The sequence below is a fragment of the Lytechinus variegatus genome, chromosome 1 (assembly GCF_018143015.1).
Source record: "Lytechinus variegatus isolate NC3 chromosome 1, Lvar_3.0, whole genome shotgun sequence".
Lineage (NCBI taxonomy): Eukaryota > Metazoa > Echinodermata > Echinoidea > Temnopleuroida > Toxopneustidae > Lytechinus > Lytechinus variegatus.
Window position 1 is genome coordinate 36,859,885 of NC_054740.1, and position 15,606 is coordinate 36,875,490.

A 15,606-nucleotide genomic window follows, 5' to 3' on the forward strand; every position below is an offset into this window, starting at 1 on the left:
CCGTGTCATAAAGAGTACAACTTTGCCATTATGGCAACTACCATTGCAACAGGGCTCAGCAGTCAATTAAAATCAAGGCTACCATGGTAGTTGCCATAATGGCAAAGTTACAACAGTTGCAACTCTTTATGACATGGGCCCCAGAAATACGTCAAGTAATCAGAAGAGACTCACTTCTGTTTATTTGACGCATTTCTGATAGAGGTCCTACGTGTGGCATGCACGGAACATTTTACTGAGTTGCGCGTAGTGAAAACGGGTCCTTCTCAGGTGAAAATGGCACAGTACACTTTCGTGATGGGCACTTTTCTGGAGGTAAAAACGGGCACTGAGTCGAGAAAGGGCACTTTCAAGAAGGGGAAAGAGGCACTTTTCAGGTGAAAGGGGTACATAACACTTACCCCCCTCTCCAAAATGTGTTGCTTCCAACGAATTACTGCAAGATATTTCGCACTCGTATCAGTGCCAATTTTTGTACCACTGATGCAAGTGCGGGACAGGCCGTAATGAAATACATTGCAGTGATTTTGTTGGGAGAGTGCATCCTGTACAAGGCAGGCTTGTTTATTTCTGTTTCAGATCTACTATAGTCTCTGCTACCCGTTACCTTTTTCTCCATGGCTACACGAAATCTCCCACTTCCCTGGTTAAATAGTCATCGAACGCTATTTTCGACGTTCTGCGATTGTTGTAATGACTGATAGCGAGAGCAGAAGATCATGAGGTATACGACTTCATATTTCTACCCCCTTTCTCCACACCCCCTTCCAAAATCATCAGTGATAATCATCACAGTTTACTCCGAGTTTTTCTTCTTGTTCTCTAAACCACTTGGGGCAAAGGGTTAAAATTCAGAACAGCATCCCGGAGTATCCTACAGCTAAATACAACCTCCCCCGATTCACCCACGCTCCAAAGCCCAGTTAAGGTTTCCAATGTTTAACCCATCCCGTCTCAGAAAAGCATCTGGATTGTACAGATGCACGACGGGATATATAGGGATGTTAGACCGAAACATAAATCACGGAATGGAGGATTTTAGAGAGATAGAATCGAGATAAGTTGAGTAAAGTACATTGTATCTGGTTGCAGGGTTGATTTACATTGTAACGATCTCAAAGGCCACCTGCATAATATGATTCCGAATGATGTTATACTCCAGCCCGGGCGATCTCTTCATTGGTATAAGATATGCCATTGGGGGACTGTTTTTTTTTAGAATTCGGAAATGCAGTATTTACCCATTTCCTGAAAACTGTCTGCAAGATAAAACATAGAGACTCAAGTCTACATATTTGATCGTCTTCAATATGCTCAATAATTTGATTTGAATAGGGGTATGATTGAGGTTGACACTTGGCCTTTAGAAATGAATTTATCAAAAAGCATATTATTTTGCTTCCAATTAACCTGCATGTTAAAGGAGAATAAAACCTTTGGAACAAGATAGCTTGTGTGAAAACAAAAAAAAATCAACGAAAGTTTGAGAAAAGTCGGAAAAATAATGGGGAAGTTACGAGCATTTGAATATTACGATCACTAATGCTATGGAGATCCTCAAATTGACAATGTGACAAATATGTGTGATGTCAGTTGTGAACAAATCTCCCCATTACTTTAGTATATTTTTCTCTTAAATTGCCTCTTTTATCATATCTATCAGTAGTTCATGTGTTCTTTCTAGAGGAGGGCATGTAATACAGATTTTTAAAGGATACATCATGGATAAAGAGTTTGTATCACATTAAGAAAAAGCAAAAAGAGACATTTTGAGGGTATTTTATAGTCCATCAAAGGGAAAGTTGTTCACATCTGACATCACACATCCTTGTAGCATTGCAAATGGGAGGATCTCCATAGCATTAGTGATTGCGATATCCAAATGCTCATAACTTCCTCATTATTTGTCTGATTTTTCTCAAACTTTCTTTGTTCTTATTCTTTGATTTTTCTGTTTCGACACGCGCCCCAAAAGGGGATACTTCTCCCTTCCTTTCAAAACTTGTTCACAATCAACAACACCATCCACTCTTATCCCACACGAAACTGACAAATTTCATTTGACCAATCCAAAACCATTAATATTACACAAATCAATTACACATTACGGTGCAGATTTATTGAATAATTTATCATCTGACATTAAGTTATGCTCTACACTTTATTCATTCAAGGCTGTTTTAAAGAGAAATACACTGTTAAAATATAATACCTAGAATATATGTGTGTTTCGTACCAACCGATTTTACAACCCCCCGTACTTTTATCATCATGACTTCAACTTTCTCTTTGAATTTTTCTTTTCCTACCTACTTTTTTGGTAATATTCCTATTATTTTGTGCAATAAAAGATGAATCTCATTTATTGCATTGTTTGTCTGGTTTTTCCAAAGGTAAATATCTTTTATTGCACTGTTTGTCTGGTTTTTCCTTCCGCTTTCCTTTTGATGCCTTTATCAATTTCAAGCCCTAAGCTTAAGTATCATGTCGATATATGTCAGCATTAATAACTTGTTGGATAATCAATGAATGTTGGTTACTTGTCAAAATGTTGAGCTTAGAAGAAGATCGAGGGTTCCCCCTGAACGTTGCAGTCTTTATAGTGTTCTCGGTGCTGATTTGGTGATTTGGTGCTGTTTGATGACGAAAAATCTTTTCTTATTTTGTATGATTAAAACCAATCAGATTATTCCATAATTTGCACGTCGGTTTTCATGTATCAATGTGGCAGAAACACTGAATTAGATTTTGAAATATTGTTGAGGGACCAAGGAAAACGGGTTCAGGATCGTCGTATTTTTTCTATCAGTCTATTGCATAATCCGTTCAGCTGTATCCCCGGGTATAGCTCTTTGGGTATAGCGTATTAATCAATAGCCGACAAAATATAGTCTCCTCTCAGTCACTGCAATCTTAGAGCATTGCCATAACCTTAACAAAAAAGTCTTTTCCAAAGGAAAGACTGGTTTTCAGAACATTGGTTTTCAGAACATGAAACGTGTTCCGGAAGGATTATAAGATTATAGATTATGTCGCGCCCAAAACGCACTAGCGGTCATATTAACCCGGTTTTCGTGATGGTTTTGACGTTTTATAAGAGAAAATATTACAAAAGAGTTAGAAATTTCATGAAATCCAAAATGAATTAATACTTGTACACAAGGGAGATACTACGATTTTACTGTAGGATTGCTATAAGGGGTCATGACAAAATACATCCAGCAAATGGAATATCACGTTTGTTAATTCATCGTACATTTTGTGTCATGCTAGTATTAGTAAGGGTTAAAAAGCCGTTTCTGTCATTATTAGACATCCATTTTTCTGCCCCGGCTACCAATGCTTGGCCCCGTTGCATGAAAGTTACCATTATGGTAACTACCGTGGTAAGGATGATCAACAGCCAATCAGAATCGATGATTTCAGAGAAGTTACCATTGGATGGCAAAGTTACCATAATGGAAAGTTTTATGCAACGGGGTCCCGGTTTGCTTGACGTTTCTTTTAAATTGATTGCTATAGAATTTATCATAAAACTTAGTTCAAGCTTCAGCTTGTTATAAACGCAATTTAAAAGCAATAGATGTTTAAATTTTAATCTCATTAATTACAATGTCAGAAATGATAGATTCTACTTTAAGATGCATCAAACACGATAAGACACGCCACCATATTTCCGTCTCTTCTGTAATTCCTGACCGAAATTGATATCATATTATGTTATACGCGAGTCACTTAGAAATATTGCACCTGTCGAATGTAATCATAAATACTGAATGAATGATATCGAGATACTTTATGATGAAATATATTTCGTTGAAATTACTCTTAACCTTAATCCCATCTACTTTGCAGTGCGGTGGTCTAAAACGCAGTCCAAACTCTCTGGCAATGAAAATTGAAATAATAAGTCGTGTGTGGGCGAATGTGAGCGGATGTGCGTGGGTGTGTGCGTAATTGTGTGTAACTGTGGAGCGTTGTGGCCCAGTGGATTAGTCTTCGGACTTTGAAACAGAGGGTCGTGGGTTCGAATCCCAGCCATGGCGTAATTTCATTCAGCAAGAAACTGATCCACAATGTGCTGCACTCATCCCAGGTGAGGTAAATGGGTACCGGTAGGAAGTAATTCCTTAAAAAGTTGTGTGCGCTATGAACGCCTAGCTTAGCCGGGTAATATAGGAGCGCCTTGAGCACCTAACAAGGTGGATATGTGCGCAATATAAATACCCTACATTATTATTGTTATTAATTGAGTTTTGTCATGCATGTATCAATTAGATATGATTATTTAAGTCGGACCAACCTTTAACGTCACCATCCGAAAGACGTGACCGGAGCTGGAACCTCGAACTTATGCATCAATTTGTCACTTCTCCACATATTATCTTGTATTACATAGTGTGTGTGTATTTGAGTTTTGTCAGACGTGTATCAATCAGATATGATTATTTACGTCTGGGACCGACCTTTAACGTCACCATCCGAGAGGCGTGACCAGGGCTCGAACCTCGAACCTCTGCATCAATTTGTAACTTCCCCACAGCTTGGATTACAGGCGCACGCCACAACGCCCAGTTATACACATATAATATACACCCCTATACACACATATATACACACATATATATGTGTATATGCTAGTCTTGTTGGAAGGCCCACTTGTTGATCAAAGCTTCAATCCGGGCCTGTGCCTGCAGACTAATCTCTCCAGTCTACTGGTGTTATGCGACCTTTAAAAACGATATGGTGTATAACAGTTACTGAATTGATGTTTTTCATATTGTTTCTGTACGTTAAACCCATTATTATTCATGTATATCTGTCCTTGGCCAAGGACTTATTAAAGATTATCCTCTGGCAAAAACTTGTTTACTGAAAAAATAATTTAGAATTATAACTATCAGGAAATAGGAAGATATAGCCCCGGGGATATAACTTGCGATCGCATGTTTTTCGCTTCCTGGATGTTTTACGCAATTATGATATGACTTTTTGATGAATATTTTTAATCAAGACGAAATGTTATTTGGCTCTGATCGTCTGATTTTTTGTAGAGTTGCCAGTAAGAATATAATAATGATAATTAGCATTCAACTTCGGTAGAAAAGTGTTTTTTTAGAGAGAAATAGATTCTTTTATAAAAATGAATCGTTTAAAGTTGAATAAAACTGAACAAGGAATAAGAAAGTTTGGACGGTTAAAATATAGAATCATTACATCTGTACGATCTCCGATTCTCCATTTTGAATTTTGTTTGGTAATTGTTACTCATAAGCGCCTTTGCCTCATGGGAACTAGTCAAAACATCATAGATATCAAGATTTTAGAAGTATTCATTTAGAGAAAAGAAGGACATTGTTCAGAGGCAAAGCTGACATTTAAGCCATTTCTTTTTTCTAGCCACGGGAGTTTTCTTTACTCAAAGACAACATCACAGTGACATTAACTTCTTCGGTGAATTCAGGATTCCCAAATGTAAATAGAGATTGCATCTTTTTAGGAGTTAATATTTTTCATATTGCTTGTTACCTGTTATATGTTCGCTTTCAACAATATTTGCTTCCCTTTTCAAGTAGCCGGTAGGGTTTTCCTTCAAAGTATTATTTCTTCTATATAGGCTTAATAAGAGTGTGTGTGTGTTTGTGCTGGCGAGTACGGGTGTGAGTGTGGGTGTGCGTGTGAGTGTGAGGGATAGATTGAGAGAAAGAGAGGGGTGTGGTGTGCGTGTCTTAACCTAAATGAGGAGACTAAACTGATTGGTGCTGTTTGAGGGTTTAGGTGGTGTCGAAAGAATTTATGATGGAGTTAAAGAAAACTGGGAAAGTCGGAAAAAAAGGAATAATATATTGCGTGTCTGTTTATGCACACGGGACGCTGGCCCGTTAGATTGGGATGATAGGGCGAGTGGTGTGTATAATTAGTCATGTTAGTGAAATCGTATGAGAGAGAGTGCATGGGAGTTAGTAACACCTTGTGATACGACCTATACGAGCTGAATTTTTAGTTAGATAATTGCCTACCGGATCACTTTGAGCTCATCACTAATCCCCAATAGCAATCAATGCCATTCACGAATAATCTTTATTGGAGGTAATGCAAGGCCTTCATCCGATTCGACATGAAATGAAAAAGGTGTTAATGTTGCATCCTTGGGACTTTTTATGACAGGATTTTAATCAAGCAATCTTTTATTTCTCGAATGGGCATGATAAACCGCGAGCTGTTGGGAGACAGCAGAGTGTTTTGATGGTGAAAAAGGGAAGTGACATAACAATGAAATGATTGTTAATTAAGTAACCAGACAGAGAAGGGGAGGGGGGGTGGCATAAGAAATGTGGAATGATAATGACGTGATTATCATCACGGCCCCATTCTGCTACCCTGTACCACGTTTACAACCTTTTTGATCTACAGTCGTCGCAAGGTGGTCGTAACTGATCGTATCCCTCTTATAATCGTACTATCATCAGAATTTACTGGTTTCACTGTCCCAGGCGTATAACCAAATATTATTTTCATGAATATTTCTACATATTTCAAAATCATAAGATTGCAGCACTTACAATCGTCTTACTAAAGATCGCAGTATCCTACGTACGGTGATCGCACGATAACTGTACAATTTCCGTGAATGGTACCTTTCAGGAACTGTATAATCTTCCTGCAACTCCTGAACATTATCCACGGTATCTGTACGAATACGTCCTCTTAATAGCCTCTACACAGCTTAATCTAAAACCCTGATTCTACTATACCAATAAATGAATTCGCATGACGATCGTGGAAAATGTAATCTGCCACCTACGATGTACCTTAAATAGAAAAAAAAAATCATCATTGATAATTCCATCGTCGGATTACCGTAGCAGTTGTAGGAAAGCATTTCTTCTACTTTACCTACATTAATTCGAACATTTTGTGATAACCATGTCGATGATGAATCTTTTTACCCCTTTCCTGAAACTCTCTTGGCTCCTTATACATTCATGGTGCTCCTAGCATCCTACATTAAGGTAACCGAAAAAAAGTGAAGTCATTAAATGGCGGCTTACTCCTATAGGAATGCCTGATGGCCTGTTTTGGCTGAATATCTGTCTGGCGGCGGCTTTGAATTTTTTTTTCTCGCAAAAGATGCAATAGCTACATGCCTGTGAAGTGTTCCATTTACAAATTGAGGCAGTTACACGTACGCCAGGTGAGGTTTTTAGAGCATTCTGGAACCACCATGGTGCTACATCTCTGAGATGGTTTCCCAATGGATGTTGGATATAATGACTTTTGCAATATATATTTGCACATACACGACTAGATGTTTTCGAAACCTTCCATAAAACATATAAACCAGAATCTTTCATTTACCAATATCACTCGGTGTTTTCGAAACCCTAAAAGAGCTACTCGCGTATCGCGTTTAACTATAGCTCAGTGCACCATACGCAGTTTTCAAGTCATGCATGCACATGTACAAAATATCTAAATGTATGGAAACACGTAAAGCTTTATATTTTAGTCTCCTTTCCCCTCAATGAATCTTTTCCTCTTTCCCAATCTTTCATCTCCTTTTCATCTCCCTTCCTCTCTTTGTATATTCTCTTTACATTTTGTATTACTCTGCTCCTTTTTTCACTTCTTCGCATCTCCAACATGTCCAATGCGTTGTCCCATGAATCACTCAACTTCATGTACTTACTTAACATGTTTTTCTCAACTTCTGTCAACTCCACTTAAAATCATATGCCTGTAATTTTCAAGCAGTATATTATGTTCCCTAAACCGGTATTTTTTCGTTTGTTTATTTTGCTATGAATTACGTCTTAGAAAAAGTCTTGGCGACGTCTCCACTATAGTGGGATGGTTAGAAGTAATATTAGAGAAATAAAACATGATATAAGATACTTAATAATCTAGCCTTTAATCTAAATAATGCACTTCAGACGCATAAGCTTGCCACAAGCACTCATGTAAGAGGTTGACGAGTATGAGCAAAACAAAAAATAATGATAACAATAATAGGCGAACAGGATCTGAAAAATCAAAACTGATATCCTATATATTTTTCAATCAGCTTTTGTGTTAAAAATTCGTTTGCTATTTATGTTTTTCAAGTGAGAAAGGAGTGTTAGGGATTGACTATCTGACCACACTTTAATGACCATCGAGGAGGTAACGAACCTTATGGGCTCCTGAAAAATCATGAAAATTGCTCTTTAACGATTCACTGTAATTTCCCTATTGCCTCATAATAACGATCAATTTCAAATGACTACCCTTTAATGAAGGTCATCATACGTACAAGGTTGATAAAGATTTGAGGGCTTTGCATGAAACAAATGTCAATAACAGGAAAATACAAAAGAACGTGTGAAAATGGGCAAATTGCTCTTAACCTTACACTGATTTAAGCAATACAAGGTTTGTTTCTTGGCGTGGTGTTCGTAATTTTTATGGTAATCTATACATGCAGGTAAAAATTATCAATTACAAGAATTGGACGTCTTATTAGATATGCATATGAAAATACCTCTCGCACATAAACATGATTTGATGACTACGGTATAATGAAATTCCCACACATCTAAACGGAGTATCAAGGGAGGATCGTTACATATTCTTTAAAAAAAATGATTCCATATATATACCTACATATATATATATATATATATATATATGTATGTGTGGGTGTGTGTGTGTATGAAACAAGCAATAAATATTGTCGATAGTCGTATTTAGGGTCAATGTAAAGTTGATTTACAGGATGCTAGCATAATTCGAGATTCCATTCCTAACGTAATATTTCATTTATTTTGTTTTTATATATTCGCACCTAAATAATATGCTATTTATCCAATTCTAATTCTTATCTTCAGCGCACTGATGAAAAACTGTTGATATTTTTTTTTGCCTGAATAAATAACGTATTCTTCTTAGATTAACCCCCAACTTATTTTCATTAGATAGATTTTGAAACATTGGCTAAAATTTGTTACAATCAATTTCGCCCAAAACCAACCTCAAAATTTCCCTCCCTTTTAACATTGTGTCTATAGTGATACGCTATCTTCGAACGCCAGCACAATCTCGAGCTTATATTTCAGTTGCACCTGTTTATCACGTAATATGTCATTCGTGGTACATTAACGCTCATAAAATCAGAATAGAATCCCGAATTCCAGTTCTTGCTCGGGAAGCCCATGGACCTACCCATAGAAAGCCAAAACCAAACTTAATTGAGTTAGTTTATTAACATAAAAAGTGGTTAAATTCTTTTTCCGATAATTGTGGAATTGATTAGTTTTCGTCTGCATAATGTTGGTTAAGATAATTTATGCTATAGTCAATTCAGGTGAATTTTCATGACTTCAGTTTGAATTCTGCCAATGAGCTTAAAGGTTTCCGTTAACTTTGTGAGCAGCTGATTTAAAAAATTCTCAAACCAAGATGAAAAATGTGTACAAGTGCATGTATTAGAACTAATAAACCCTGAAAACAACCATTATTGAGAATGAAAAGCTAAAACTACAAGGCAAACCCTGATTTTGTAAATAGGCGTCTTATAGACGTTTAAAAAGTACACATAAGTGTATGGGATGAAATTAAGATGGTGTTTATGGTCCTTTTATATTTCAATTTTTGAAGCACTAAATAATTATTTTCGAACGCAATTTTTTCTGGGCTTCATTTTTGTAACATATCACAGACACAGATGACAAGTGTGACCTTCTAGCTCAGATTTTTTAAAAGTCAAACCAATGTTAACCAATCACTTTAATTTTGTTTACCCTCCTTACATTTTTGTGGTTTGATATTTAATTTTTAGAAATTGTAACCATGGTCCTTGGGAAGCGGGGTGCTGGATGTATTATTGTCCATAGGCAGCACCCCCTGGAATTTTGGAAGGTGTGACGAAATGGAGGAAATTTTAGTTTAAAAAAACCTACATTTTGTACAGTGTAGCGAAAACCTTTTTCTTTTGTTTGTTTGTTTGTTTGTGTTTTTTTTTTCTTGTCAAATCTCTCTACTCCAAAATGACCTTCATTCTGTAGTGAAACATTTTTATTTTTTGCTTCTCAAATTTTCATCAGCACCCACAGTCAAAAAATCGTTCCAATGGCCCTGATTGTGACGTGTGGTTGACTCACGATAAAAGAAATGATGGAAGGGGGGGGGGGAGTTACTTTGGCTTTGCGCCGAACTATAAAAAAATCTGATTAGAAAATTGCAGTTGCAGGGGAAAGAAGGTCATACAAATTATCCGATATGTGTACGATTCCCCTAATTCTACACTGTAAAAACTGTGGTGTTAAAACTGACACCAATTGGTGTTAATAGAGGACCACACCCTGAGGTGTTAAAATAACACCCTAGAGATTGAACATAACAGCAGAGAGTGTAAATGTAACAACCATAGGTGTTGTAATGACCATACACCTATAGGTGTAAAGCTAACACCACCAATTTAACACCGGTGTATAATAACTGGTGTGGTCCTCTATGTACACCGGTTAACACCACAGTTTTTGCTGTGTACTTGTTGCGAAAAATACAAATTCATAAGGGATGGTATTAGATTAACGAGCTGGGTATAGTCTTCATTTTCTCCTTCCCGTTTCCTTGTCAATCTCTCTTCCCATAGGACCATCCTTCAATTTCTAGAGTTTAATGTCCTTTATCGAATATTTTATCCTTTATTACTTTAATGATGTGCTTTTGCTTTCTGCTAATTCATTTTGTCTCATATTCCCCTTTGTGTAATTTTTCAGTAGCTCAGGTTGCTATGGAATTAAGAGCCCGTTAATACTACGTAATAAACAAACAAAAATACATTAAAGCAATTATTTGACTCAGTATTTGTTACAACCAAGGCAACCTTGCCATGTAATATTTAGAATAGAACGCATGAACTCACTCACTGATCACACTGACTTGTCCCCCCAAAATGATACCGACTCCTTTTTTCGTTTCTTCCCATACAGAGCGGAAATATCATGTCACTAATGTCCAGAATTGGACATTCGCTTAACATAGTTAGCACAGATATGATGGAGACCTATTTTCGATATTTTGATGTATAAAGTCAGTGACATGGACATTCTTGCGGTTACTCCCCTACTGTAAATGAGATATTCCCTAACCTCCATATCCCGTTTCTTTAAGATGTCTCTAGCTTCATAATGTAACTTCATAGATCGAAGCAGACACCTAAAGTATTTTAATCAACATATTTTCTATAAACTCGTTATGAATATGGTACAAAAAGTCTTGTTTTGTTATTTGTTATTTTAAGTGCTTGTTAGTAAGTTATCAGAGGACGAATCTGTAAGTGATGTGCTCTGACCTTGTTTGCGCACAGTTCACCATAACACTTCCACTATCATGGTTTATACAAACACACAAGCATAACGATACAGTATAGCAAATATTATATTTTCTTTTCCCCGTAAATATATATATATGTATATATATATATATGTATACTCTAAATTCCAAGGATTTAAAATAAATCTAGATCGGCTGTGAATAGTGAACAGCCGAATTTATTTCAAACCTTAAGGATTAACTTTAAATCTCAAAAAATTTAAATTCAAATCTTTTCGATTTATATTTAAATCAACAGGTTTAAATCTGACTCTAATATTCACATCCGATCTGGATTTCTTTTTAATGATTGGAAGCCTTAGTAATATATCCACAAAATGCTGATTTTCTTCCCCCAAAACTCAGCTTTTCGATTTTGCACCTTTGTTTCACGATTGGAACTCGGGATGGGGTTAACATGTATGATTTTAAATTTATGTAACTTCAAAAAGTACGTTCAAGCAGATAAAACCAGGGATATGCATATCCCTGATAAAACTCCCCCAAAAAGTTCTGTTCTATTTTTTGAAATAAAAGCCTTCTTTACGATACCATCGTGAACGTCTTGAACCCATTAACCTATAAGGGTAAGCGTTTCATGAACACGGAGGCAGGAAGGCGACTGGCGCCGGATATGCGACTCTTATTTCTCTTTCCCCTATAAGTTTTAATGAAACGACGACCAAAGGGACTGTCCCCACTATTGACTGTCACCCATCTCTATACCTTGACCATGTTGACAACCTACATGACTTGTATATGTGTGACACGGCAGTGCGAACCGGCTGGTCCGCTTTCAACTTTCGCGGTGGTGTCGTAAAACGGTTCAAAAGAACTCTCTCCGCATTCATCAAGATTACTTTGGCATTGATGAGCGGCGCTGCGTTATCACTTGAACGATTTATGACACTTTCGCTGGGTTCTCAAGAACTTAATCGCTGGATTTTCAAAACAAAAACATCGATTATGAAATAGATGAGAAGAAATCCATGATGGATTGACTACGGCTGATGTATAAGACTCAAAACGAAGACGCTGTGAAGTGTTTCGTTGAGTCATTGATCTTCATTTATGATTTTGCTTAGCTTGTTTTTAATTAATGACACAGAATCTAATCACTTTCATCAATCCTATTCAAATGAAGGTAGACATTTCTCAGATTTTCTATACTTGATATCAAAACGGTATATTTAAGTCCAATGTAGAACCAATCGACTTATGTGCCATGAATATTTCGATTTTGATGATAAGAATCGTATTTTTTCAAGGAGTGGGCTAAGAATGGAAGAATTTTCAATTTATTAATCACGTATAAATGGACATGTATGAAGGAAATTAAAGTATACATAGTTAGGACGCTTAAAATACGATGCAATAGTTTTGAACCATACCATGTTTATGCGGGTGGGGGGGGTATTGTCCCCAACAAATATATCATCTAATAGGCTGTACCTCCTAGCGTATCAATGCAGGGATATTGTGTAATTTCCGATGGGTAGAGGTATAAGCCCACTCTCAGACGTAAAGACTCATCATAACTTCTTACGTCAGCAAGTAAATAATATAACACCATTTGGACACAACGACTCGTCCCATTATTTAGATATCATGTGCGATCATTCAGACCCAACAGATTGTGCATAAGTTAGAAACGACGTGTTGAATACGTTGCTTCTCAATGATGATAACTCTCAGGTCTGAATGAAGGTTAGATGATGATTGTTCAATTTGTTATCTACGTTAGATATGAAACCGTTCATTATTGCAGAAGCATTTTGTTATCAGAACTGAAGAAAACCTTTAATTGCTATATTAAGCATATTCAAATCTCTACACCCAGGTATATCCAAGCATCAAAGTATCTTCACTAAAAATAATGATAATAATGACCCCTCCCCTTAAATCTTTATAATAACCAGTTGTCCAAGTTGAAATGGTCATACTAATGACGGTTATTTACGATCTTCTATAAATCAGTGAACATTTTGATGTGCTCATTTTGATCTACGACCTTTCTCTAAGGCAAACGGGTAACACCAGTCTATATTGTAGTGGAGCACCTTTAGTAATTTCAAAGTGAACAAGATTGATGGTATAATGGAGGTTTCCTTTACTTGGCGTTTTTTTTTTTTAATTCTTTATTGTGCCTTTATTTCTCTTCTTTCAATTTTCTTCCTGTTTTCTTCTCTTCTCTTATATTCGTTTTTTTATTGAAACATAAAGCGGTTGATCATGTACCCGCCGTCCGTGGTGTTATCAAATCAGCGAGATTATCCTGTCAATTAGCTTGACCCCCATCGTGGTTTATATGCCTTCAAAGATAAACACATCAAAGGCAAATTGATATTCAATGCCATCCAGATATGCCGTTTAGATACCAGTTTCAGCTCATTACTTCGAAGGCTCGCTATTGCAAAGGTTCGAAACTCCAAAGGTGCGATCATCCGTCTGTTCAATAGCACGAAGGATCGTCATTACGAATGTTTGTTGTTCAGAAAAAGCAATACCCTGAACACGATTCAAAATTTCGAAGGCTGGATGATGTGAGGTTCGGTGGCTGTATTCCATAAATAAGGCGAATTAATAAGAAGAATCGAATAAGGAAAGTATTATCAGACTATCGAATCGGCTTCGGAAGCATGAATCTCTTTTTTTCATTTTAGAATTGATAAACTTCTTTAAAAACCCTTATATTGCTGGATTAACAAACCTGCAGACTGCCCGCAGCACAACAAATCCTATTTTCTTTTCGAATCAACAAATCTTTAGGATAAAGATCCTTCGTGATAATGCCACAAATGTTCAGATTTTCATTTTTTACCTAAAAAACAACTTTGTATATGCAAATGACAAAGAAACTTTGTAACATACAGAAGCTTCAGAATAATGTACGATTGGTGATAATAGAGAGCAATTTTTTCTAAGATCGTGGAGTTTATGCAGCTCAGCTATAATTTAAACATAGATGCATACCTGATAAAAATAATATACAAAGCGGAAAAATTAAGAGACAAAAACAAATCGACTATCTATTTTACCTATTACCATTCGAACGTGTGGAAAATACGACCAGTGTTTTTTTAAAAGGTCGGGCAAGAAAAAATCTGTAAGGTCCTCTTTCTATCAGAAAGATCACTAATTTTAAAAGATCGCTTGTGTAAACTAAACTGTAAGTGGATCAAACCAGTCATTCCTATATTTATGATCGGATATCCAGTAAAATATTATTTGGAAATTAAAATGCATTTTTAATCAAATACATTTTTTTTATTAGCTTGGCGATAAATTTCTGTTTGTTCATCTCTTTTTCATCTCTTTGTTCTCCCTGTTATTATTGAAACTGGACAAAATATCAAACTATTGTGAATAGTTCCGATGTGCGCCTTTTCACTTCCGGCTAGGTCAAGTGAGCTTCCGTTGGGGTCAAGGACATGAATTAACAGTTGTCGTAAATTCACGCGTTGGTGCCAACACTCGGCAAATTCGGCTCTTTGATATTTGCCTCATTCGCGCCATCAAATAATATTCCAATTTAGGCCTATTCACTTAAGTTAGTTTATACACTCTACCTATAAATGCATTTGCAAGGCCAGAAGAAATTCATTGAATTTGTAATACTATTTGTAATCCTAATGACTTCATTTGTTCATTTTTCTTTATGGAGCCAGAAAAGCAAGTCAGTTAATAAATATTTAGGAAGGGATTTTGATTTTATGCACCCATCTATAAGAATAATCTGGTAAATTTCATACACTATTTGCAGCCTCTTTCTCAAATTATCCCCCTTTTATGGTAGCTATGGAGGAATTCCCAAACTCAAGCAACAAACCACACGTATGAACAAAAATATGTACTTATTCTTTTTTGTCTAGTTCATCGTAGAGATAATTGGGTGAATAGGAATACTTGTAAATTGTCAAATTCTCGCATTTAATTAATAACATATAGTGAGTAAGAGTAACTAATGACTTTTGCAAAATATCCTTATTTTTGCATATTAAAAATAATGGAACAGATCAGCAAACATAAGATTCGAGGAATTCTTGTAATTTTTTAATTATTTATTCATTCATTCATTTAATTATTTATTTCATCATTATTTTTTCTGAGGGGGGGGAGGTGGATGGTTATGGCTCACTGTATTATGATATGAATAATACACCTGGGTCCCGTAGCACAAAAGATTGATCGTACGTATGATTTTCACGATAAATTGTACATTGTAGTCAATGGAATCAATCGTAGAAAAAT